The sequence below is a fragment of the Sminthopsis crassicaudata genome, chromosome 4 (assembly GCF_048593235.1).
Source record: "Sminthopsis crassicaudata isolate SCR6 chromosome 4, ASM4859323v1, whole genome shotgun sequence".
In the NCBI taxonomy this organism is placed as follows: Eukaryota; Metazoa; Chordata; class Mammalia; order Dasyuromorphia; family Dasyuridae; genus Sminthopsis; species Sminthopsis crassicaudata.
In genome coordinates, this window is record NC_133620.1 from 152,798,341 (window position 1) to 152,823,657 (window position 25,317).

Sequence of the window (25,317 nt, forward strand, 5' to 3'; positions counted from 1 at the left end):
AGCAGCAACACCACCCCACTTGGCTTTTGCAACATCCCAAAGAACAATACCACACCCTTTCTATCAACACAACAGTACACTATAGATACAGTCTCACAAACATTCATTGAAAATATGGCAACAGAGGGGTTATTATTATTCTAAGCAATGTCAGCCCTAAATAGAGTTTCTACATGAATATATTTGGCAAGTGACCTAGACTTTCCTAGGGTATTTTTGTCCTGATGTGCTGACCATGATATTTTGCTTTTTAAAGAACATGAAATTCCTATAGGAATATTCTCTAAAGTATTTAAGAACAGAAATGAAGAACATGGTCACTGAAGGACCACAGGGACAGAAATTACCTGGAATTGGCTGAGAGGGTCTCCTTTGGTTTTCTCCATTGAGGCGTTAATCATAACAATAGTAAAGTACCTCTATACATACATATGCAAGTGTTAAATACATATGTCTATTATTAGGTGTGTATATATTATTCTGTACATATGTGCACTACAAATATGTATCATGCATGTACATATGTATGCATGTATATATGTGTACTCTAAGATCAAAATTGCTTTCCATACAACTCCGTGAGGTAAATTGTGTATTATTATTCCTGTTTTACAGACAATGAAATAGACTTGAAAGTGTTACTCATGATCATACTGCAAAGGTCAGAACCATAATTCAAACTCAACTTTTCCTGTTTTAATTTTAAAATCCTGTTTTAAAATATAGGTTGGAAGCAGAAGTATGATATGAGTGCACATACGTGTTAAAATGTATTAATATGTTAATATGGCACAGAAGTGATAAAATATAGGAAAGGTTTGGTTGGAAGGAAAACAAGGTAACAATCATATTGGAAGAGGCCAGAGAGCATGCACATCCAAGAAGGATGAGCCAGTAAGTAAATATTCTGTGCCTTAATTATTCCCAGGTCAGTATGAGGACACCAGAATAGAAAGGAAAAGTTACAGCAGTTGATGAGGATGATAACAGGTAACCTATAAAGGGTAATCCAAAAGTCTTACTGCAGTTTTAAGCTAATCAAGATGATACTTCAAAATTTGAAACTGAAAAATGACTTTTGGGATATCGTCTATACATTGTTTCATAAAATATGTTACTGGCAGCTAGGTGGCTCAGTGGATAGAGTGCCAGGCCTGAAGTTGTAAAGACCTGAATTCAAATTTGCTATGTGATCCTGGGCAAGGTATCTAATCTTTTTTGCTTCAGTTTTCTCATCTATAAAATGAGCTGCAAAAGAAAACGATAGACCATTCCAGTATCTTTGCCAAAAAAACTCAAACAGGGTAGGAAGAGTTGGACAGAGTGAAAAACAACTAGACAACAAAAAGCACATTGAATACTAGTTATTATATTCATATTTTATAGAAGAGGAAAAAGACTTAGAGACATGAGGTCACTTGGTTAGAATCCTGCAGCAAATAATTGTTGGAGGCAGAATTAAAACTCAGGTTTTTGATGATTCAGATCCAGGAGAGAGGAGGAGAAAAGAGACAAAAGATAAACTTCACCTGTTTTTCTATTTGACCTAAAACCAGCCTTGATTTAATTTTTCTGTAGCTTGTAATTTAGTTTTTGTTCTCTTCATTCTATTGCTATCATGATTCATAATTCAAAAGCCAGGAAAATATTCCTACCCCATTCTTCTCTTGGATCATGTATTTTTGAGACACACTTCAGAGGCAGCCTTAGGCAAGAGCACAGAAAAAAAGCTATCAGCATCAATATATTTTCAATTTGCATGTTAATGAAAGACAATGACCTAACTGAAAAATAGCATTGAAAATTGTACAGTCTTGATAATATATGTAATCTCTGCAAAACATTTTTGTCAATATGGCTCTTTGATCTAAAGCAAACATTTGGGGGAGGGAGGTGGTGAAGAAGGTATGTTTTTTAAACTGTGATTTAATTGGGAACTCCTGGAGAGGAAATTCCCTTCAACATTTCAAAACTCCACAAATGAATATTAAAGAACTGTTTGGCAGAGAGGGGGAAAGGGTTTGAGGGGAATGTGAAGGGAGAGAAGAGAAGGGAGGAAAGGGGAGAAATTGACCAAGTTGAGTGGGATTTGAACTGAATTCTTATTACTCCAAGTTCATTGTAGCATGATGACTTTTTATCAAAACCATAGTTTTACAAATGTTTTGATTTCAATTTTTTGCTCATATTTAATCTATATCAGATTACTTGCAGGTTGGGGAGGGGGGAGATAAAGAAGGGACGGAGAAAAATTTATAACACAATCTTACAAAAATGAATTTTGAAAATGATCTTTACATGTATTTGGACAAATAAAAACTATGGAAAGTTTAAAAATACTTATTGAATAGCTGTCAAATTTTATTAATATTTTATTTCCTTTGGAAAAGAAACTGATATAGCACTTGCAAAGTGTTATACATTTGTTATATTATTTGATCTGTGCAACAATCCTATAAGTCAAGTGCCATTATTATTCCTGTTTTATATATGAGGCGAAGAGACGTTAGATTAAATGCCCAAAATCAGCTAGTTAGTTCCTCAAGTATGCTTTTAATAATTTTCCTAGGGGATACAGTGGATATTTAATTTTAACATTTAATAGCTGTGTGATTCTAGGCAAGTAACTTAACCTTGTTTGTCTTCTCATCTGTAAAAAGAACTGGAGGAGGAAATGGCAAACCACTCCACTGTCTTGCTGAGAAATTAAATGTGATCATGAAGAGCTGGACAAGACTGAAACAATAAAATGATTTGAATTCAGATCTTCCTCACTCCAGTCAGTTCTGGATTCCTTCTTTCTGGTGGCTCTGATGGGATGTGGAGATGCAGAAGCTCCAAACCCCCAAAATATATGGGTATTAGCATTTGGCATAGGTGTTGCAAAGTGTCTCAAAAGAAACTGTAGGCTTAGACCTTTAAATCAAGAGGCAAAGATTTTATTATTACACCACTGATTGGCAGTCTAAGTTCAAAAAGGCAATTTTAGTTATTAAGAAGGGGAAAAACTCAGGCTAAGTTCTGCTGGAGAACTCTCAATTAACATGGAGAAAGATACCATAAATTGGGGCTAAATTCCTAAGGAATTAGCTATACCATAAGGTCCTAAAGCTATACCATAAAGTCCTAAAGAAGTTAGCAGGGGATTATGGCATTGATTAGTGAGCTATCATTAAAATGAGTTAGTGAAGAATTGGGATACCAGTGGACTCTTTAATAGGGGAAAAATGATCTCAAGGTTTGATATCATAGCTTGGCCTTCTGGTTGGATGCAATAGTTGTATGGTCATGATAATTTTGACAGTGCAAAGAATTCAAGACACACACTATCAGTGCTTTTTCCTACTTACTTTTCCTCCTATGTACAGTGGGATGATCAAAGCACCCTCCTCAGAGAGTTATGAAAATCAAATGACATAACATAAGTAAAGCACTTTGTAAGCTTTAAAGAACTATATAAATGTTAACTATTGTGATTATGTTGAAGATGGTGTTCTTAATTCCTGTTTTTCTTAGGACCCTCTTCTCAGTTGAGTTGATAAGCCTATGAAAAATTTTTGACTGACCAGCTTTAATATTATTTCTGAGCAACTTCAGCTTTAATATTATTTTCAAATTCTTCTTTGTAATATGATTGCCTTCTATGTTGACAATTGATAATTCTCCAAAATGTTTGTCAAGATAAAATTCTACTCAGATTGCTTACTGAGACAATGGTTTCTTCTAGTCAGTTGAATCAAAGAAAGTACATCTTTTGAATTTTAGGAATAACTCAGCCTATGATAACAATGGAAGAATAATGATCTCTGTAGTCGTTGAACCAGAGAGAATGCTAAAGAAAAAAGTGGAGCCAAGTTTAGGGCTCCAGAAAGTTTGCATAGTTGCACCTTAAAGCCATACATTTCTGGCAACCAAACTTGAAAGCTAAGAGACTATCCCATTTACTTGGGAAGATACAAACAAGAAATTAACTATAGATATGCCTCTGTTTTTAATGAAGACTTTGTAATCAGCTTTATGGGTGTGAATTGGTAATCCTGGAAATAGATAAAACAGCCCTTAGTTAATTGAACTTAAAAATGAACTAACAATTTATATAGCCATTAAATAGCATTCCAAATCAAGTTCTAATATGAAAAGGTGAAATTCAGATTAGCAACTTCCTACCCACGGTCATAGAGATGTGAATTTCTTTTTTCTTTCTTTCTTTTCCTTTTTTTTTTTTTTAAATCAAATATGTTCAAATAACTGGGCAGCTAGTTGGTGCAATAGATAGAGCATCAGAAAGATCTGAATTATGGCCTCAGATATTTACTAGCCATGTGACTCTGTTTACACTTAACCCTGTTTGTCTCAGTTTTCTCATTTTTAAAATGAGGTGGATAAAGAAATGGCAAACTACTCTAGTATCTTTGATAAGAAAATCTCAAATGGAGTCATGAAGAGTTGGACACAACTAAAATGATTAAGAAAAACATCCAAATAACTGCCTGGTATTATTTGGTTAATATATACTGTAAAATCTGTTGAATTATATTCCTAAAATTTCATTTTAATGCATAGCATCTAATCTTGTATTCACTCTTTCCATCACTTTTTCTAATAAAATATATTCATGTATTATCTGCTTACATACCCCTGGGTGGTTCCACAATAAAAACTAAATTTGAAAGGTCTGAGATAAGGACTATAAATAAATAAAATAACCCCTAACCAACTCTATAGTCCTGGGAAGTAATTTATTACCTTACCTGTATCTCAATTTACTCATCTGTGAGACAAGTAGGTTATATTAGATCAATAGATCAATACATTTTTTCTGAGAGACTTTTAAGGCCCTTTCCAATTCTAGCATCATATGTGTTTGCTATTTACCACTTTTTCCTCATCTTGAAAATCTGAAAAAAGTTCTCTTTGCCCTAATGCAGTAATAGTTTCTATTGACCTAGGATTTTTCTCCAGGATTTATTTCCCTGTGCTTTTTTGGCTACAGAACACCTACATTTCTCATTTTGACTTTACTTTCTACTTCTTTTCACAAGTTTCCATTGGATTAACCCTATCAAGAATTCTGCATTTGGCTCCCTAATTTTTTTTTATTATTCCCTTACCATTTCCTGATTTATTAAAAGCTTGTGGATGTGAAAGTGGTCTGATTCTCTGGAGAATATCAGAGTCATTCCTAGGTCGGAATGTTCCCTTTCTAGTTATACAGTCACACTTCTGAAAAACCACATCCCTATACTGAATTTCTGCATTTGACTTAAAATAACCCTGGCTACTCATAACACATGAAGACACAGAGACACTGACCCTACAAATTCATTCACTAAAACAACCTTCTTCCTCTGGGGTTTCATTTGTTGAAACATTTTGTCGGAAATGTTTTATTTTCTTCTTTGTTTATTTTATATTTCCAGAACATTCCTACTCTAATTTCCCATTATAACATAGAGGTGACCTTAAGTTCTCAAAGGCTATAGGACCAAAGCACAAGCTCTGGCAAGTTTTCTCAAGCTGAAAAGGAGCATTGAATCATAGAGATAGAACTAAAATCAAGCTCAATGATCATGTAGCCTACTCCTCTTATATCAACAATAAGAAAATTGAGGCTCAGGACAGTTTAAGTAATTTCTTAAGATCTCAATGGAAAGCCTAAGAGATAGGATTTAAAATCAGATGCTTTTGACTTCAATAGCAACACACTTTTCTTTGTACCTTTGTATCTTTCCAAAGATTTTTAAATACAAGGCCTAATGATAGACTGTCTAGAATCATCACTGCTAAATCAGCCAGAAACATATTTGTTACCCTAATGATTAATGAAATCTACCAAAATACAAAATGGCACTGAATTCTCTATGGCTTCCATAAGTTTCCTTGGTGATAAAGTAGAAAAAATACTGAGAATCACATATTTCTTAGACTGTCTGTATACAGTAATTTACTTCTTGATGTTCTTAACTTGCTATCTTTTCCCAATAATCAAGAAACTGACATACTAGGAAAACTGAACAACTCTTTATGTTTTTGTAAAGCCTCACGGGACATGCACCCACTTGCCATGAGCTACATAGTTGAGGGAATACTTTAAATAGTCATTTGCCTCCCTCTCTCTCCAATCAATTCTATTGATGCTGCAATGATGAGCATACTTCCACCTCTTTATATTAATTCCATTCCAATGTTTCTGAACATTGTTTTTTCTATTTTAAGTGAAATTTGTAATACTAAGAAATAATTTTTAAAAAGGCATTAACAATTAGATTTTTGATTAGCATAAGGCAAGGCAAGTCCAGTCAAGTCAAATCAATAAGCATTTAAGAGCTTCTTATATATTAGGCACTATGCTAGCCCTTGGATTACAAATATAAATAGAAAGAAAATAGTATCTACTCACAAGAAATTTAAGTTCCACCTGCCAAGACAAACCAGGGACTATATGAATACAATTACCAAACATTTTTCATTCAGCAGACTGAAGAGAAATAAAATAAACCTATTGAGTCATTGCTCTACAAATCCCTAATACCTGAAGATACTGAATAAAAGTAAGGTTATTTAAAAGACTAAAATGTTTTAGTATGTATATTTTATATGAAAACAGATTGAAAATTTGACCTGGCAGAGGAAAAAGGCAATTCTCTCAAACACTGCAGCAAAAATTCCATTTTAGTGTAATGTTCCATCCTTTCCATTTCCATACCTATGTTAATGTACAAAATTGATTAGGAGGAATTCAAGTTTGATAACTCTTGTCTATGTTTGAGAAAATAATATAGAAAATGTTAATAATACAGATTAAGCTTTAAAAGGTGTCCTGGTTTTTGGACAGTTGATTAATAAGCTGTCTGGCTTCCTTATAATGGCACTGCTTCTCTCTTCTTTTGTCTTGTACCCTTTACAATCTTGACTGTACTTATTGTCTTTTTCATGAAGGGAGAGTTAAAGTACTCCTTGCTCACAAATAATATTTCCAAACTATCATTAACACTCAAGGACTATTTCTTTGAGATCTAAACTATCCTAATTTATTATCCAATTAATATTTTAATGGCTTTTATCCACTTATACTATTGCCTTTTCCCCTAACACTCCACAGTATCTGACTCAATGATATTTTCTTCTCCCAAATTCCTGGCCTCAAATGGGGAAACTTCACAATATCTATGATTATTGTCTCAAATGTCCTAATATTCTAATTCTTCAATTCAATTTTCTCCAATAATTTTTCATTGACATATTTTGGTTTTGTATTACCTAATTTCTTCCATATTCTCTCCTTTCTTGATTTTCATGATATTACACTTTTATGGTTTTCCTCCTCTCTGTATGATCTCTTCTCAGTCTTCTTTGCTGGGCTCTTCATCATTGTCACACCAACCTACCCTGATTGGTACACAAGCCTCTGTTCTAGGCCCTTTTTTCATATTATACTATTTTACTTGAGTGATCTCACTGGCTACTAAGAGTCTTTTACTAACTATATGCAGACTGCCCAGAGATCTATTAATCTATCTATGTTTATCTAACTCTAATCATTTTTCTGAGCTCCAGATCATCTCCAACTGACTTTTGTACTTCTCAAAATGGTTGTTCTGAAGGCATCTTTAAGGCATTATATTCAAAACAAAATTATCTCTTCTGCTAAAACCTCTCTTCTTTGATATTTACCTATTACTATGAAATTTATTGCCATCCTCCCAAGCACACAAACTCCCAATTTCAGTGTCATCCTTGATTCATTACTCTTAATCACCCCATTTTAGTTTGTTGCCAAATAATGTCAATGTCTAGCTACATACTTGTTATAAACATATCTGGCTTTGTTTATTTTCTTAGCCACTCCACTAATTCAGATTCTTATCACTTCTCATCTATACTACTGTAATAGTTTTCTAACTAATCTCCCTGACTCAGCTCCTACTCCAATTCATCCTTCATCAAAGTGATTTTTCTTAAGTATACCTCTATGTGGATCCAACAATTTCCTAAGACTCTTTTTTACCTAGAGAATCAAATACATTGTCCTCTTTGCATTTAAATTTTTTCACAATCTAGTCCCTACCTACTTTTATTATTCCCTCACCTTTTCCTCCCCTCCATGATTTATGAGTTAGCTACAATGGCCTATATGTTGTTCTTCCTTCAAGGTACTCCAACTCCTGTTTTCAGGACTTTGCAATGGATATCCTCCATGCCTGGAATGCTTCCACTATTGTAGTTTAGTTTTCCTGGATTACTTTCAGACCAAATTCAAATCTCGCCTTCTATGGGAAGCCTTTCCTTAGGGCTTCATTCCTCTCCACCCCTACTTGCAAGTATTTTTCTCTCTGTGATCATCTATTTATTTAGATGTTGTCTCCTTCATTGGAATGTCCTCTAGGCCCCATATTCCAATCTTCAACAAAGGCAATGAACACAGAGCTCCAAACAGGTAGCAATTTATTAGTGAGACTAATGGTCCCTAAGCAACTAGATCCAACATATTTCTCATGGTTAAGGATTCCTCTGCTGGGATTCTGGCCCATTTTTATTGACACTGAGATGTTATTAAAAATAGAATGTAGTGGCACAATTAATGATGGATTAATTCCAAAAATGGGGAAATCTTGTGATTGGTCAAAAGAGATATTTATTAACCACCAGTGCTTCATCAGTCTTAGTCACTGAGACTCAGGCCTTTCCACTAGAATTATGAATATTAACTATGAAAGAACAGAGAGGCATAGAGAAACTGTTTTTTGAGCATTGTTTTTTGAGTACGATAGTACTAATGCAGTACCTCTCTATCTCTATTTATGTTTCATTTACAAAATATAAATCTATAAAATGCATATTTAGTTATATTATAACTCAATATAAGTGCTATATTCATCAATACATAGCATTGTTAATTAACTATTAAATAAATTATAAACTATGATATATAAAAATATATGAATATATTTTATATAATATTAATTGATTATTAATTCAATCTGATAGTTGCCCAGATTCTGACTCCAAGCAACAAAATACAGAAATATACTAGACAGCAGCTGTGACAGCTGACCGATCATGCTCACTATCTATATAAATGGCATATCATTAGAAGGATTGGTAGACACTGGTGCAGATTGTACAGTCATTAGAGGTGCCAACTGCCCCAGTCACTGGCCAAAAATTAAAGCAGACACATGTCTGGCGTAGGAGGATCAATAGCAGCTGAAGTTAGTGCTATCCCTTTGAGATGGATGTTTGAAGATGAAACAGGAGTTTTTACTCCTTTTATAGTTGAAAAAATTCCTACCAATCTGTGGGGAAGAGACATTTTACAATAATTAGGATTAAAAATGAGTACTTCGGTTTTTTAGGCAGAGCTACTGGTGAAAGGCCTGCCAACACTTTCACTTGTTCCTATCCAATGGAAAACTGATACACCAGTGTGGATAGACAGTGGTCCTTAGACAGCGATAACATTCAGTCCTTATTAGATATAGTACAGGAGCAACTTGACCAAGTCCACTTATAACCTTCTCTATGTCCTCGGAATTCCCCAGTATTTATTGTAAGAAAGAAATCTGGAAAATGGAGGATGTTGACTGATTTAAGAAAGATAAATGAACAGATGGAAACTATGGAAACTCTTCAACCTGGACTTCCATCTCCTACTCAGTTACCTAAAGAATGGCCTCTTTGCATCACAGATATTAAGGATTGTTTCTATTTTATCCCTCTAGATAAAGAGGATGTGAAAAGATTTGCCTTTTCAGTGCCCAGTGTTAACTTAGCTTACCTTATAAAAGACATGAATGGACAATTTTGCCACAGGGAATGAAAAACTTCCCTACTATGTGTCAAATGTATTTTGCTTCTGCTCTTACTCCAGTGAGAAAAGCATTTCCAAAAGTAATGTTATTACATTATATGGATGATATATTGGGATATGCACCTGAGGAACAAATGTTAGAAACATGTCTACAAAAGACCATGAAACACTAAGGAACTACAAATTGCACAAAGACATGCTCCTTTTCAATATTTAGGATATGAAGTATACCCTAAGGTGCTTATAGTACAAAAACTTTCCTTAAGAACAGAGAAGCTAAACACTTTAAATGACTTTCAGAAATTGATAAGAGATATCCAATCCAATGTGTCCGGTGTTAGGTTTGATTACCTATCAATTGCAACCATTATATGACATTTTAAGGGGAGACAGAGCTTTAAACTCACCACGCCAGCTTACAAAAAAAACTCAAGAGGCTTTAAGAGAAGTTGAACTGGCTTTATCCAATGTGATTGAAAGAGTCACTCAAAATCCTTTGGAAATATCACTTTTTGCTACACAAGAGGCACCCACAGCAGTCCTTTATCAAGGAGACAGTGTGATAGAGTGGGTGAACCTCCCAGCACAACCAGAACAAAGCCTTACTCCTTACCAAGTGCTTGTAGCTAGAATTTTATTAAAGGCCGTTAAGTGAGTAGTACAATTATCTAGGATAAGACCTGAGAAGATATACACCTTTTATGCCAATGCACAAATTAATGTATGCTGTGAAACCATCCCAGAGTACCAAATTTTATTAGCCATGGCTCCAAATTTTACCACATGGGTCTCCATAAAAGATAACCAGAGTATTAAATAATTGGCAATGGATTCTTGAAGAAAAGATTTCTAAAGTTGCTCTTAAAGGACCAACTGTCTTTACAGATGCATCCAAACATAATATTTGTGCTGTATATTCTCATGACTTAACTATAAAAACAAGTGGTCAGAACTCCTTTTCAGTCCACTCAGCAGAAAGAATTGTATGCAATCATTCTACCTCTTACTTATTATCCAGGAGATATAAATATAATATCTGATTCGGCCTATTCAGTAGCTATAGTACAAAGAATTGCCACAGCCTAGAAAAAATTTGTAGCCTTTAATATATATCAGCTCTTTAAGGAACTTCAAGAGCAAGTGAGAAAGCATCCAGGTAAGATTTATGTCTTTCATGTCCACTCTCATAATGGACTTCCAGCTCCTATTTTTGATGGTAATTCAAAGGCAGATAGCCTTCTAACCATGTGGCCAATCCTCCTTTTTTTCAAGAAGCCCAAGAATCTCATTTTAAATATCATCAGGCTGTTCAAGCTTTACATTTACAATGTGGAATAACAAGAGAGCAAGCTAGGAGCATAGTAAAAGCCTGTACAGCTTGCCTTCCTTTCCATGTTCCTACACTCCCTCCAGGGAAGAACCTTGTGGTTTGAGGCCTAATGAAATTTGGCAAATGGATGTGACCCATTATAAATCTTTTGGTCATTTTTGTCCATGTTGTGGTAGACACCTTTTCAGGATTCACTTTTGCAATACCATCAGCAAAAGAGACAGCCCAAGTGGTCATTGAATTACTTATACAAGCATTTGCAATTATGGATGTGCCAAAAACAATAAAAACAGATAATGGACTTGCATATACTTCTAAACATTTCTCACACTTTTGTGCACAGTATAAGATTTTACACACCACTGGCATACCTTTTAATCCTCAAAGACAGGCAATAGTATAGAGGAGAAACAGATATTAAGACACTCCTCCAAAAACAAAAGAAAGGGGGAGCCACAGGTAATCCTAGATAACTTCTAAATCTAGCTCTTTATACAATTAACTTTTTGATCTTTGACAAAGATGCACTGGCTCTGGCAGACAGGTTTTATGAAAGGAAGGGCAGTGTCCAGTGCGAGTAGCTCCACTATCTTTAGATAATCACCAGGTGATGTGGAGAGATCCAGAAAGTGGTGAATGCAAGGGACCAGATAGGTTAACTGCTTGGGGGAGAGGATTTGCTTGTATCTCCACAGATGGAGAAGGAATCAGATGGGTGCCAACGAGCCATATTTGCCTTGTCCATTGGAGAGAGATGGAGCAGACCCTTGAAACAAAGGAGAAGACCCAAGAAACATCGGGTGGTTCTGTCGCTGACTGTGCCCACCACTGAAAGAACATGGCAGTTATGGCATTTGACTCATGGACATCAAAAATTGTTGGACTTCAAAATCCTCAGGAATCATTGGATTTTCTAAGAAATGATAAAACTGTTTCAGGACTTCAAAATCTGCAGGAATCATTGGATTCCCTAACACGTAAAAAGACTGTTGCAGGACTTCAAAAACTTGTGGGGATCATTGGATTCCCTGACACATGAAGCAATGGGCAACAGATCGGTTTTGGACTATCTCTTAGCTGCTGAAGAAGGCGTATGTGTGACTGATGTTTACATACCCTCCTTCTAGGACTTCAGGAAATCTTTTAAAAGACCATGTTGATTTATGTTGTTTATTATATCACTACTTGCATGTACAATTCATGTTTGTTTATACCACATCATCTTTCTGAAAAATCAGGGGGATGTGGTCACCTCCTTTTCTGTGTTTTTGCCTCCTTTCCTGAGAAGTCAGGGATGGTGTGACCACCTGTGGTCTAAAACAAAAGAAAGCAGGAGATTTGAAAGGCTGAAACTCTTGAGTCAATGCACTGAGGTGGGACAATTGAGCACTTGAGGCTAATTACTGATTGGACAACATAAAAATAAATATGCTTGGAAAATTGCCCTTCCCACTATCCTGTGCTGGCCCAATTGTTTGGTGTATACAGAGTATTGTGGGAGGGACTAGGAGGTGCAGGGAGACTAGCCAGGATCACTTCTGGGAGAGAGCCGAGGAAGTGAGGTCACAGAGATCCTTCATGTCCACTGTCTTCACTTCTAGCTCTAAAGACCTAGAATGAAGATTTTTGGTTATCCTAATTCCATCTGATTCTAAGGTATCCAGGGTGCTAACGTGGTTGCCACAACAGAGCTAGGAAGTATTAAGTGTCTGAGATCAGATGTGAACTCAGGTCCTCCTGACTTCAGGGCTGGTATACTATCCATTGTGCCACTTAGCTGCTCCTTCTCTACCATATTCTTTAAGATCTCAGTATCATAGTCCTACTCTGATGAAACACTAGAGTAGGATTTTGTTGGAGTGAAATGTAAATATGCATAAAACCAGTTAATAAAAAAATTAATTGAAAATATGATTAGAGGAGGCAACCTATAGAAGCAAATAAAGGAGCTGACACTCTTGATTTCATTTTATACTCAAAAAAAGTTATTTTTAGGCCTCTCAACTTGTAATGTTCATGTTAAATATAAGCAAGTACAACACCATTAAGATAATTATAGCTTATGTATTCACATCTATTGCAAAGTATAAAAAAGTAGAGAAATTCTAAGAAGACACTAATTGGATCCTTCCAACTAAGTCAATATACACTTCAACATTCAGTGACTTCCAAGTGAATGTGGGCACAGAAGAGGATCATGAAAACTAATTATATATTGGAAAATAAAGTTGGGAATCAAGAAATGAAAACATCCAAAGTTTGTTGACTATTCTGAAGACTTACATGTACACCATGAATAATTATTTTTCCTAAAAAAGTCAGAAGGTGTTAACCATGGCAAGAGCTGAATAACATCATTAAAATGAAATTGACTAGATTTTAAAAGCCAAGAAACAGACATAAAGTCATTTCAGAAACAATGTGTACATTCATTTTATGCACTCATTTGAGCAAAGATCCAAGTAGAACATATAATGAAAATGTCTCAAGGAAAGAATAAAACAGAAAAACATTAGGGGGAACTTCTTCAAATTCTATTAACAGATGTGATTGTATTAATTTCAGACTATTGAAGGATAATGACAAATTCTGTTTTATAAAAATACTAAACTTAAAGAACATCAAGTCTCCCAAATTTAAACATATAGACTACAATTACAAAATTTACAAAATTACATAAAATTATAAATTCCTAATTATTAAATATTTAATTTAAATAAAATAACAAAATTTATCTTATGTGTCCTTTTGAACTTTTTTGGTCTGTGTGTTTTTTCTAGGTATTGCACTCATGGTCTAACAGGCAAGAAAAGGTCCTACTAAATTGGTCATAGTAGGAGATAGACAGAACTGTTAAAGGGTGTTCACTGAAGTTTGATCCAACTATGCTTGTATCTCTTATGCTGGTGTGTTAGACATGCTGCTTTTCTGTGGACAGAAGTTTAAGGAAGTTATTGGAGCTCTTTATGACCCAATTGTTTTTGTATCTAGGTCAGAGGGAAAAGCTGAAGTGAAACAAGAAGCACTAAGCCCTTCTACCCCAGAATTAGAAATGTTTACACTAACAGTTCTCAGTTTTAAAAAAATGAACTGACAAAGAATAAAGAACCCAAAAATAAAAATTTTATTATGGGAATAGGAAAGATGAGGGTTCATCTTCAAAGAACAGTAAAGTTAAAAAAAAAAAAGTCTTTTCCTCAAAGATTAAAATTAAATGGCTAACTAGCCTTCAAAAATCAAATGAGAAAAATTGAGGAAAAATGGGGAGGGGGAAGAACCACCCCAAAAAAGAAAGATTATAAGGGAAAAAATGTTAACTAGAAAAAGTGATACAGAGTTTTAAAGAAGAAAATAAAATTAGGATTGTGCAAGGGAAAGCCAGTGAAGCTATAAGAGTCCAAGAAGTAACAAAACAAAACAAAGAATGGAAAAAATATAACAGAATGTGAACACATTTCTAGAATCTATATCTAGATGTACATCTAGAGAACAGATCAAGAAGAGAAAATATAAGAATAATTGAAAGTTATGACCAAAAAAAGAACTTTGACACAATAATGCAAAAAATAAAGAAAATTTCCCTGCAGTGGTAGAATAAGAGGGGAAAGTAGAAATAGAAAAAAAAAAAAATTCTTCTGATCACTACCTCAAAGAAATCCTTCAAGAAAATTACATAGAAATATTATTGCCTACCTTCTGAATCCAATTCTTCCTGTGCAACAAGAAATTTGGTTCTACACACATATATTGTATCTAGAATATATTGTAATATATTTAACATGTATAAGACTGCCTGCCATCTGGGGGAGGGGGTTGGGGGAGGAAGGGAAAAAATCTGAACAGAAGTAAGTGCAAGAGATAATGTTATAAAAAATTACCCATGCATATGTACTGTCAAAAAAAGTTATAATTATAAAATAAAATAAAAATTAAATTAAAAAAAAGAAATATTATTGCCAAATTTTGAAACCCCCCCATCAAAGAGAAAATTTTACAAGAAACCAATATATACATATATATCTTGACAAGCAGTAGAACTACACTTGTGACCACGATATCATATCCAGCAAAATTAACTGTAATATTGAATTTTTTAAAGAAAGACATTCAATGAGCTTGCAGAATTTCAGGGTTTGTCTCAATTTTCAAATGAGGTGTAGAGGAAGATTAGACAAAGACATTAGAGAGGGGGGAAGGCTGGTAGTTCTGAAAAACACCTTATATTGGGGATAGGGTAAATAGGGAACAATACATACATACACACACACACACAAATATCATGAAGAATATATATATATATATATATATATATATATATATATATATATATATATGTATTCATACCCATTTACCCACCCACTCACAGACATATATATATATATATATATATATATATATATATATATATATATATATATATATATATATATATATATATATATATATATATATATATATATATATATATGGGGGTGGGTGGGTGTGGAGGTGTGGGTGTGTATGTATCCATGCTTGAGGGAAGTGGGGAAGGGGTGAAAGAAGAAAAAAAGAATAAAGTAAAAGTACATCACAGAGAACAAAAGAATAATCTACAGGGAAACAAAGAAAAGATAAAGTCATGAATGCAACTCTTCTATTATCATATATGCTTTCTTGAAATGGAAATTTATTGTTACATATTTTGAATCCTCCTTGATGTTCTGCTGGACACTTGACAATGTTTTGTTTTTTATTTTTATTTTTTTACTTTTTTTTTTCTATTTTGTTTTTTCTTATTTTGTATTTTGTTTTAAATGCATAAATTTTTTAGTCAGGCATTTATTAAACATCTACTATGTATCAGACACTATTAAATACAGGGGATATAAAGAAAAGAAAAGTACTGTTCCATCTCTGTTTTTTTTTTTCTACTTTCTTTTAAAAAAATAAAAAAATTAATTACAGCAACTTCCTTCATCCACTTATTTCATTTTTATTTAGGACATTTGAAATACTTTTTTGTTGTGAAAAATCTCTTAACTTTTAGATAATGAAATCTGCAAGGGCAATACTGAACAGTGGAAAAGGTTCTGATTTTGAGGTCAAGGAACCTGTTATGATCCTGATTTTATCCTTTGCTATCTGTTTGGTATTAACTGAGACATCTAATTTCTTGATCTAGGTGACTTTTAAGGTCTGTTGGAGCTCTAGATCTATACATTTATTCTATTTGTTGAATAAATAATTTTTTTTCTCCACAATAGCTAAATCATTGCATTTTCTTATCTTTTAAAATAAAAAAATATTAAATCATCCCAATTTGACTTTACTTGGTGTGAGATGGATTTAATATCATTTTCAGTATCTTGTTATTCAATTTTTTCCAAGTTTTTAATTAATATAAATTTAAAAAATTAAATTATGAATATTATTTCTGATATTTATTGATCTTGGATTTATCAAACAATAATGGAATTGTAGGCCTTTGATTACAATTTTGATCTATGATTCTCATTTTTGATAAGCACTGTTCAATGTACAAATGAAAATTGGACACTGCAAGTTATTGCTCCTTTTTTCCCTCATTTATACTTCACATTGATATTCTTATCTATTGGGGTAGCTAGGTGGTGCAGTAGATAGAGTACCAATCCTGAAATCAGGTGGACTGAGTTTAAATCTGGTCTCAGATACTTAATACTTCCCAACTGTCTGAGCCTGGGCAACTCACTTTACCCCAATTGCCTCAGGGGAAAAATATATTCTTGTCTATTTTTTAAAGTAAATATGTTATCACTTTGATCATAGAGCTTATTGGAAATGTGATTACTATGGCATTATATCTATAAATTGCTTTAGCTACCATTGCCATCTTTATCATCTTGACTTGTTATTGTTAAAATTATTCCAGTTACCTCTCTCTCTGAATATATGGCATATGTATATGTATGTATATATGTATATGATATATGTATATATATATGTACATATACAAATATAAGTATACATAAAGGTTGTTGTTCAGTTGTTTCAGTCATGTCTGATTCTTTGTGACCCCACTTGGAGATTTCTTAACCAAAACACTGGAATGGTTTGCCATTTCCTTCTCCAAGTCATTTTACAGATGAGAAAACTTAGGCAAACAATATTAAGTGATTTACCCAAGTCACACAACTAGTAAGTATTTAAAGCCAAATGTGAACTCAGATCTTCTTGATTCCAGATTTTGCACTGTGTCACCTAATAGATGACAGACAGACAAATAGGTCTATATAGTCTTCACAGATTAATGGCAAGTATTTAAAACATTTCATTGTCATTGAAAATTATATCATTTTCTTGATTAATTATCATCTAATTTTTGTAAATGCTCTATGGAAATTTTACCATCAAGTAAAGATTTCAGGATTTAGAAACAGAGTGCCTGGGTTCATTTGAATTTCTTTTACTGTTCTTCCCCTTGGTAAGTCATATAAGTTCTTTAGCATCCATTGAAGTCAGAAAGCTATGGTTTAAATCATTGATAAATTAAATTAAAACAATTATGAGGTTTTGTTTCACATTTAGCAAATTGGTAAATATGATGAAAGATGAAAATAGGGGGCAGCTAGGTGGTCCAATGGATAGAGCACCAGCTCTGAAGTCAGGAGGACCTGAGCTCAAATCTGGTCTCAGACACTTAAGACTTCCTAGCTGTGTGACCCTGGGCAAATCACTTAACTTCAATTGCCTTAGCCAAAAAAAAAAATGAAAATAGTTAATGTTGGAGTTGTTATAAAACCTACATGTTAATGTAATACTAGTAAAGTTGTGAATGTGTCCAAAACAATTTGGAATATTATGAAACATTTACTACATTGTTTGTACCCTTTGACTTAATGATCTTTATTGGTCATCTATTCCAGGGATGTTGAAGACAGAAAGGAATCATAAAAAAAAAAAAAAAAAAAAAAAAAAAAAAAAAAAAAAAAAACAAGACTTTCATAACAATTTTTTTTTTTTTTTTTTTTTTTTTTTTTTGTGGTAAGGAAAACTTTGTTACAAAGTAAGTGTCATTATCTGTGGAGGAAAATTAGGGATATTACATTGTAATGCTGGAAGAACTGAGGTAAGAGAGAGATTAGAGAGTTTTTAATATTTTATTTGAAAAGGAGAGATTGTGCTGGGGGCATGTTGCCCCCAGGGCTGATGTCTCAAATTATCCAGCAGTAAATGTGAGTTCTCAATGACATATATATGGCTCTAAGCTCTGGTAGATAGACAAAGGTGGGGGTGGGTGGTGGAGTCCAAACTCTGATAAGTGGGAATCTTCAAGAAGGGATCATAAATCCGGTTCTGATAGGTTGGGGGAAGGACAAATTCTTACAAACTAGGAGTAAAGGAGATAGTCTAACTAGAGCCAGGAAGTCTGAAGAGATAGAGGTAGACAATACTAATTAGATATCTGAGATAGACATCTGGAGTTTTATCTTTTGGAATGCCAGAATGGCTACAGCCCTAGTTATCTCATTCCTAATGAGCAGAAGGGGGAGGTGTTGTAACCAGGGAGATTTAGGCAGAACAATAAAAGGAACTGAGGCAGAATAGTTCAGGAAAACTGAGGTAGAACAATTTAGGGAAACCAAAGCAGGACAATTAGGGAAACTGAGGCAGGACAATAAAAAGGGAACTGTGGCACAACAACATAATAGAATGGTATTTTTGCCAAAATAAATAATGAACATAAAGGATTCAGAAATGAATAAATGAATGAGAAAAGAGTTTATTAAACACTGTGTTCCAAACACTGTTTCAGGCACTGAGAATACAAATAGAAAAGCAATACAATTTCTGTTTTTAAGGCACTCATGTCTTAATATGGGGGAGACAACCTAAATAGGAAATTTCAGCTGTTGAACATATGGAAAAGTCCAGTGATCGTTAGGGTGCAATAACAAGGCAAAATGATAGTGCACATTTCAATTGGAAGAAAAATAATTTGTTTCTGATGTCATTTAACAGAAACTTGGGGATAAAAATTTTCTGAGTTTTCACTTTCTGTGTTTGCTCTTGTTTTTCCTTTATTCTGGAGGAGGACCATGACATCAGGGTAATGATGTAAAGACAAGCAAATGAATTCCATCAAACTGAGGGTGGGCTGTGCAAAATAACCAGCCTGTTTGTTCTCCAGAACTATCAGGATCCAATGGCAAGATCAGAATATCTGGAGAAGGCCCTCTTTGCAATAGGAGACCTTGGCCTTGTTAAGGATCTGTCTTAATTTGACTGAAGCAACACACCTTCAGTAATTAAAGCTAGATAAGAATTGAAATAAAGAATGGTATCTTTTATGTAGTCAAAAAATAGATTTATGAGAGGAAGATCCACATGGTTTATGACCAAAAATTGGAAGCAGTGGAAACATATCTGCAGGGAAGTTGTCCGATATAGTATCCATAGGGACTTATTCTCTGGACAAAGGCTTGGGAGCAAGGTTAGTGATGTGGAGAGCATAGCTAAATCTAAGGGTTTGGGACAAGAGCTCCTCAGCTGTCACCACTTGAGGACAGATTACTTTTGTAGTTTGGCCCATGCTCCCTCCTCTTATTCCCCTTGGATGTATTGCAATCAAATATTTCTGTGAAAAATAAAGAGAAGAAGCAGGAAAACCAAAGATACAATGACAAAAAACAGCACTGAAAAGTGAATGAAATCTGATTCCAATTGCAATAATCAATCTTGTTTCAAGAAAACAGATGGCAAACAGATTGACCTCCCTTCTGCAGACAGGTAGAGGGATTACAGGTATACATTGTCAAATGTATTTGCTGTGTAATTTGGTTTTGTTTAAACATTTTTCTTCATTCCAAGTGAAAATTCACTGTGTGGAGATGAAAATATTAGAAAATGATTGTCTTATGAAAAGCAAAGGTGCTAATAAAACTTAAAGATATTTTGGAAAAAAAATAAAATGAGGAAGCCATTCTAAATTAGTTCAAAGTCACCTTCTAGTTTTGATTTTCTAAAATGCTAATGATTTTTATATGTCTTGATTAACTCTATTGGAAGGTCTTGGATATATTTATTTCATTTTTCCTTGACATTGCTAAAACTAGAATTTCTAAAATTATACCAAATGATGACAATTAGCTTATGCAGCTCTCTTTCAAAATTGGCAAAGCTTTGAATATTTCTGTATTATATGTATTTCTGGCTTTCAGTTTTAAATTGATGATTCTTATAATGTTAAGGAAAAAAGCATTTTTTAAAAGAAATTGATGTTATACTTTATCACAGGCATTTTCTGAATATATAATTTTGTATTTTTATTCATGTTATTTATTATACCTATTATTTCACTAGAAGTGGACAATACCAACATTAATAAAATGAATCATATTTGATTATAAGGAATAATTCATTTAATACTGCAGCTTTGTGGCCTCTGGTATTTTATTGACTATTTCTGCATTGATGAGCAAGAAAGATATTTCTTTGCCAGCTTTAGAAATCACAATAAGATTTGTCTCAGAAAATATTAAATAAACTATTATCTTTCTAGTTTTCAACAAATTTGCATAACACAGGTTGTTCCCTGATCCTTATTTATTTATAGGGAATAAACTTAAATGAAATAGTAAGTTTCAAAAATAAATATATATGTATAAGTATATATGTGTGTATGTGTGTATTTATATTCCCTCTCTTCAGTATTCCAATTTTTTGATATGATATTGCCCATGAAAAGAAACTTTGCTTCATCACAATGGTTAGTGTCTGCTTTGTTTTTATTTTTTTTAATCCTCTTTCCCTTTTTATTTCAGTGAAACTGTTTCTATTTTGTTATGGGTTTGGATGATTCTTAAAAATCTTGATTTTACTTTGCCTGTAAATAAATTCTGCAATATCTCTAATTGTCATTGATATGACTTCTTGAATAATGAAATAGTCACTGATATAACTTCTTAAATAATGAAATTTAACCATTTATGTATTTTTTCAAGGAATTTTTGTCCTGATGATAATCTATGGATTTGAACAATTACTATTTTGTCATCTATAATCAAAAGTTCTGTGCTATTTTATTTTTCTTGCAGTATAGAGTTCAAGTTTTATATCTTATCATATTTTTATTGGAGACCTACAGTCTGTGTTAGCCATGAGAATTTTGTTTTAAAGGTCAATTGTTTTGGTTTCTCTATAATTTATGTATTCTTTTAAAGAAGTGATCTTTTGCTTCTCTTCTGCCAAATTGTCATACTTTTTCAATTTTTGAGGTTCCAATCAGGCAGTGAATCACTCAATCAAAAATATTTATTATGTACCCATTACATGTTAGTCATTGTACTAAACAACAGTTTCTGCTCTCAAGGAGCTTACAATCTAATAGGAAAAACAAGCAAACCAATATGTATTAGCAGGCTACAAAAAAGGTAAGTAGAAAACACATGAGAGGGAAGGCACTGGGGTTAGTAAAGATTCCAAGTAGAAGATGTAACCAAAGTTGTTACTTAAAGGAAGCCAGTGAAGCCAATAAGTGGAGATGAAGAATGATAATATTACCGATATGGAGGACTGCAGAGAAAAAGCCCAGAGACAATACTTGGCATGTCTTATTCATGGAACAGCAAGTGGTACAGTGTCATTGGATCAAAGGGCACATGATGAGGAATTAGGTGTAAAAGGACTGATGCAGTAGGAGGGGGTTGAGTTCAAAATGGCTTTGAATGCCAGAGAATTTTTTTTTTTTTTGCTAGTAAGGCAATAGGGAACCTCTGAGGTTTCTCTAAGAGGAGAGTGACAATCTGTAATTCTCTTTCTTTGAGAGTCTTAAATACTTTGAAGAGATTTTCCCATTATTTGTGCTAAGTTGTCTTATTTACCTTAATTCTTTTGCCTTGAAAATTCACATTTCTGATCAAATTCTAATATTTTCTCTTAAAAGTCTTTTGCTGTTGCTGTTATTTGTTGTGAACTCTTTTTAAATTTCTTACTGAATTTCTTTGAATTTCAGCTGAATCCATTGTTTGGATGCTTCATTTTTCTCCTGCACAGACCCCCTAAGTTTGTGCTTCCTCCCATTGGAATGTGTGTGTGTGTGTGACTGGGGAGGGAAGGAGAGAGGTTTGGTGAGGTTTGATGAAGTTTAATATTATTCTTCATTCACAATAAATCTCATGGGAAGAGAACTGATTCCAAGTAAGTTTCTACCTGGATACAGGATATTCTGCCAACAATGCTGAGCTGCTACAACCTTTCTAGTCCAATTCTCATCAGCTCCCCTTAACACATGTAATTATTTTCCTCCAAATGGCTGGAAAATCACCCTACTTCTTCAATAGCCATAGCCATGAAAGCCTCAGGACACAACAGCAAAAGTTATCACCATCAAAATCATTGGAACTATCAAATGATTCAACATCAGAAATGAATGAGGGTTTATCAATGGAAATCAGTAAAAAAATAATAAAAATTCATGATTTTTGCCTACAGAAATGTCCTCAGGTGTTCTATGCTTTTCTATTTTCCTAGAGTTCAACTCTCCTTTGTATGTATGTATATATATTTATATTAGATTGTGAGCATCTTATTAGCAAAGATAGTCTTGTTTTTTTTTCCTGCTGTATCCATAGTTCTTAGTGCTCAGAACATAAGGACTTAAATTTATTTTTATATTCATTCATCAATTCAAAATTGTAGTTTGGGAACATGATATAGAAGATATAAGCTTCTTTTCCTCTTATTCTCTTAAGACTTCAGTTAGTGAAACGACTTCCCAAAGCTAAACATCCTTTTGAAAAACAAAAGACACTATATAAGAACAAGATGATTGAGCAATAATCCATTCTTAAGATGTCAGTAAAAATGGAGAGAAAAGTAATGAAATCTCTTTTTCTAACTCCATTTGGAAAGTAATTGTACACAGTAGGCTCATTTTGACTCCTTAAATAAGTCAAGGTTGTGAGATTTCAGGTTGTGAGATTTCTTTCATTATATACAAAATATAGCCAATCTTATTGCTTTCATATCTGTAGCGCTATTAACAAAAAAAAAAAATACTCTGGGGATATTGTAGAGGGAATTTTTACACAATCGTGGATTCTACTAAATAACTCCCTAGATCTTTTCTATCTCAGACTATCTGATTTCAAGACTTGAAATGTGAAATAAGAACAATCCACATAATTTTCTTGGATTATTGCATCATTGCTGCTTGCATTCACCTCATTCAATGAGGTTTGTGTATTTATGACCTACCTCTTCTAAAGCCTTCTAGGGGCTATTCATTTTTGATTGATCTCTTTTTTCTTGTAAAAAACATGTCCATTGCCAAGTCTCTCTCTTCCCTGTTAGAGAGAATTGATTTGTAGAGTTGGTCTGTAGTGTTTGAAAGACCAAATTTTCTAGCATATGAAGTCCTTCTGCACCTGGGCTAATGCATTATGAAAAGAATACAAATCCCAGCTCTGCTGATTTTTATTGCTATCACTATCACTTTTGATTCTGTAGCCACATTTAACCATCAAAGGTCAGATGGAAACAATTCACTTCCTACTGAAGTATTACACTTCTGTTAGTTTCCTGAGAATAAAGAAGTATCCCAAGTACTTCTACAGCCACATCTTCATAATTTTTCTTATCTCAAGCCTTATCAGACTGTTTTCTGGTTGTCAGTCTAAAGCCATATGCACAATACAAGAGCCTTTAACTCAATGCATACAATTACATGCTTTTTTATAATAATAATTAGTATTTATATAATGCTTTATAAATATTATGTCAGTTGATCCTAATAATCTTGTGGAAAAGGCACTATTATTATCTTGATTTTAAGTGAAGAAATTAAGACTGGCATTGGTTAAGTGACTTGCTCAATGCTGTACAACTAGTAAGTAGAATTTTAACTTCCTAAATTCCAAGACTAATACTCTATCCAATGTGCCACTGGCTATCTTTTCTCTTGCCCTATATAGGCCAGTTTTTGGCTAACTGGATTGTTTTGTTGTTTTAAGACTTTTTAGACCCACCCTAGAAGTTTGATTTTGAGATTCCAGATTGATCCATGTCTCATAGTGGTTGTAGAAGTAGTGGCTCAAAGAGCAATTGTTCCAGGAATTCAATACATTGATAACCTGTCAACATGAGCTATCTGCTTATAAAGAATTCCTTTATGTAGTAATTTACTATTACATAAGGTGGCCATTGCATTATTTTGGTCATACTACAAGCAGCACATCTAGGAAATGTTTATATGAAAGCTTGGCTAATCTTGGTGGCCTGGAATTGATTCTGATATTGAAAAAGCTACAAGAAGAATAGAATGTATTGTGCCATATAGCATAACTCAAAGGCACCCACTTTTTCATGGGAAGGTACTCAATTTTGTTGAGTCCAAATTAATATTTCAGGGCCATTCTAACTTCTGGGTTAGATTATACTCCTCACAAATGACTTGAAATGCTCTTGAATATATCGTAAACTTCAGTTACAACAATCAAAGCTACATAACAGCTATTAGTAACAAAATTATCAGAAGCTATCGTTTTTTCTCAGTACTCTATTGATTTAGTTAAGCAATTTGCATTTGTGAATAGGAAGCATATCCAATCTGTCATTATTATGCTTTCTAACTTAAAAGTACTTTGTGAAAAGTAGAATGCTACAAAGTTTATTGTGGGTGAAGGAAAAGGAGGTGGGGGGGTATAGGAAATAGCTTGTAAGGCTTTGTGATAAATGAGAGTGTATATATTAGCTTCTAAGTGTTCAATGATAGTATATTATGTATATGATTTAATTATAGATGTAGCGCTTCTGATTAGTAGGATGAATAGAGTACTAGGCCTAGAGTTAGGAATACTCACCTCCCTGAATACAAATCTGACCTAAAACACACATTAGCTATGTAATCCTGGGCAAGTAACTTAACCCTATTTGCCTTAGTTTCCTCATCAAATGAGCTGGGAATGAAAATAGCAAACCATTTCAGTATCTTTGCCAACAAAACCCAAATGAGATTACAAAGAGTTTGGACATAACTGAACAATGACAAACAATAATAATAGGTAACATGGAATAATGTATAGAAAGCTGATTTTGGAATGAAATAAAACAAATTTGAGTTCAAATTATACTGGATGAATGATCCTGAGTTAATGGGTTAACCTCTCACAGCTCTCAGGCAATCTTTGAGTGTCCTTTCTGCAAAGGGATTGATTGT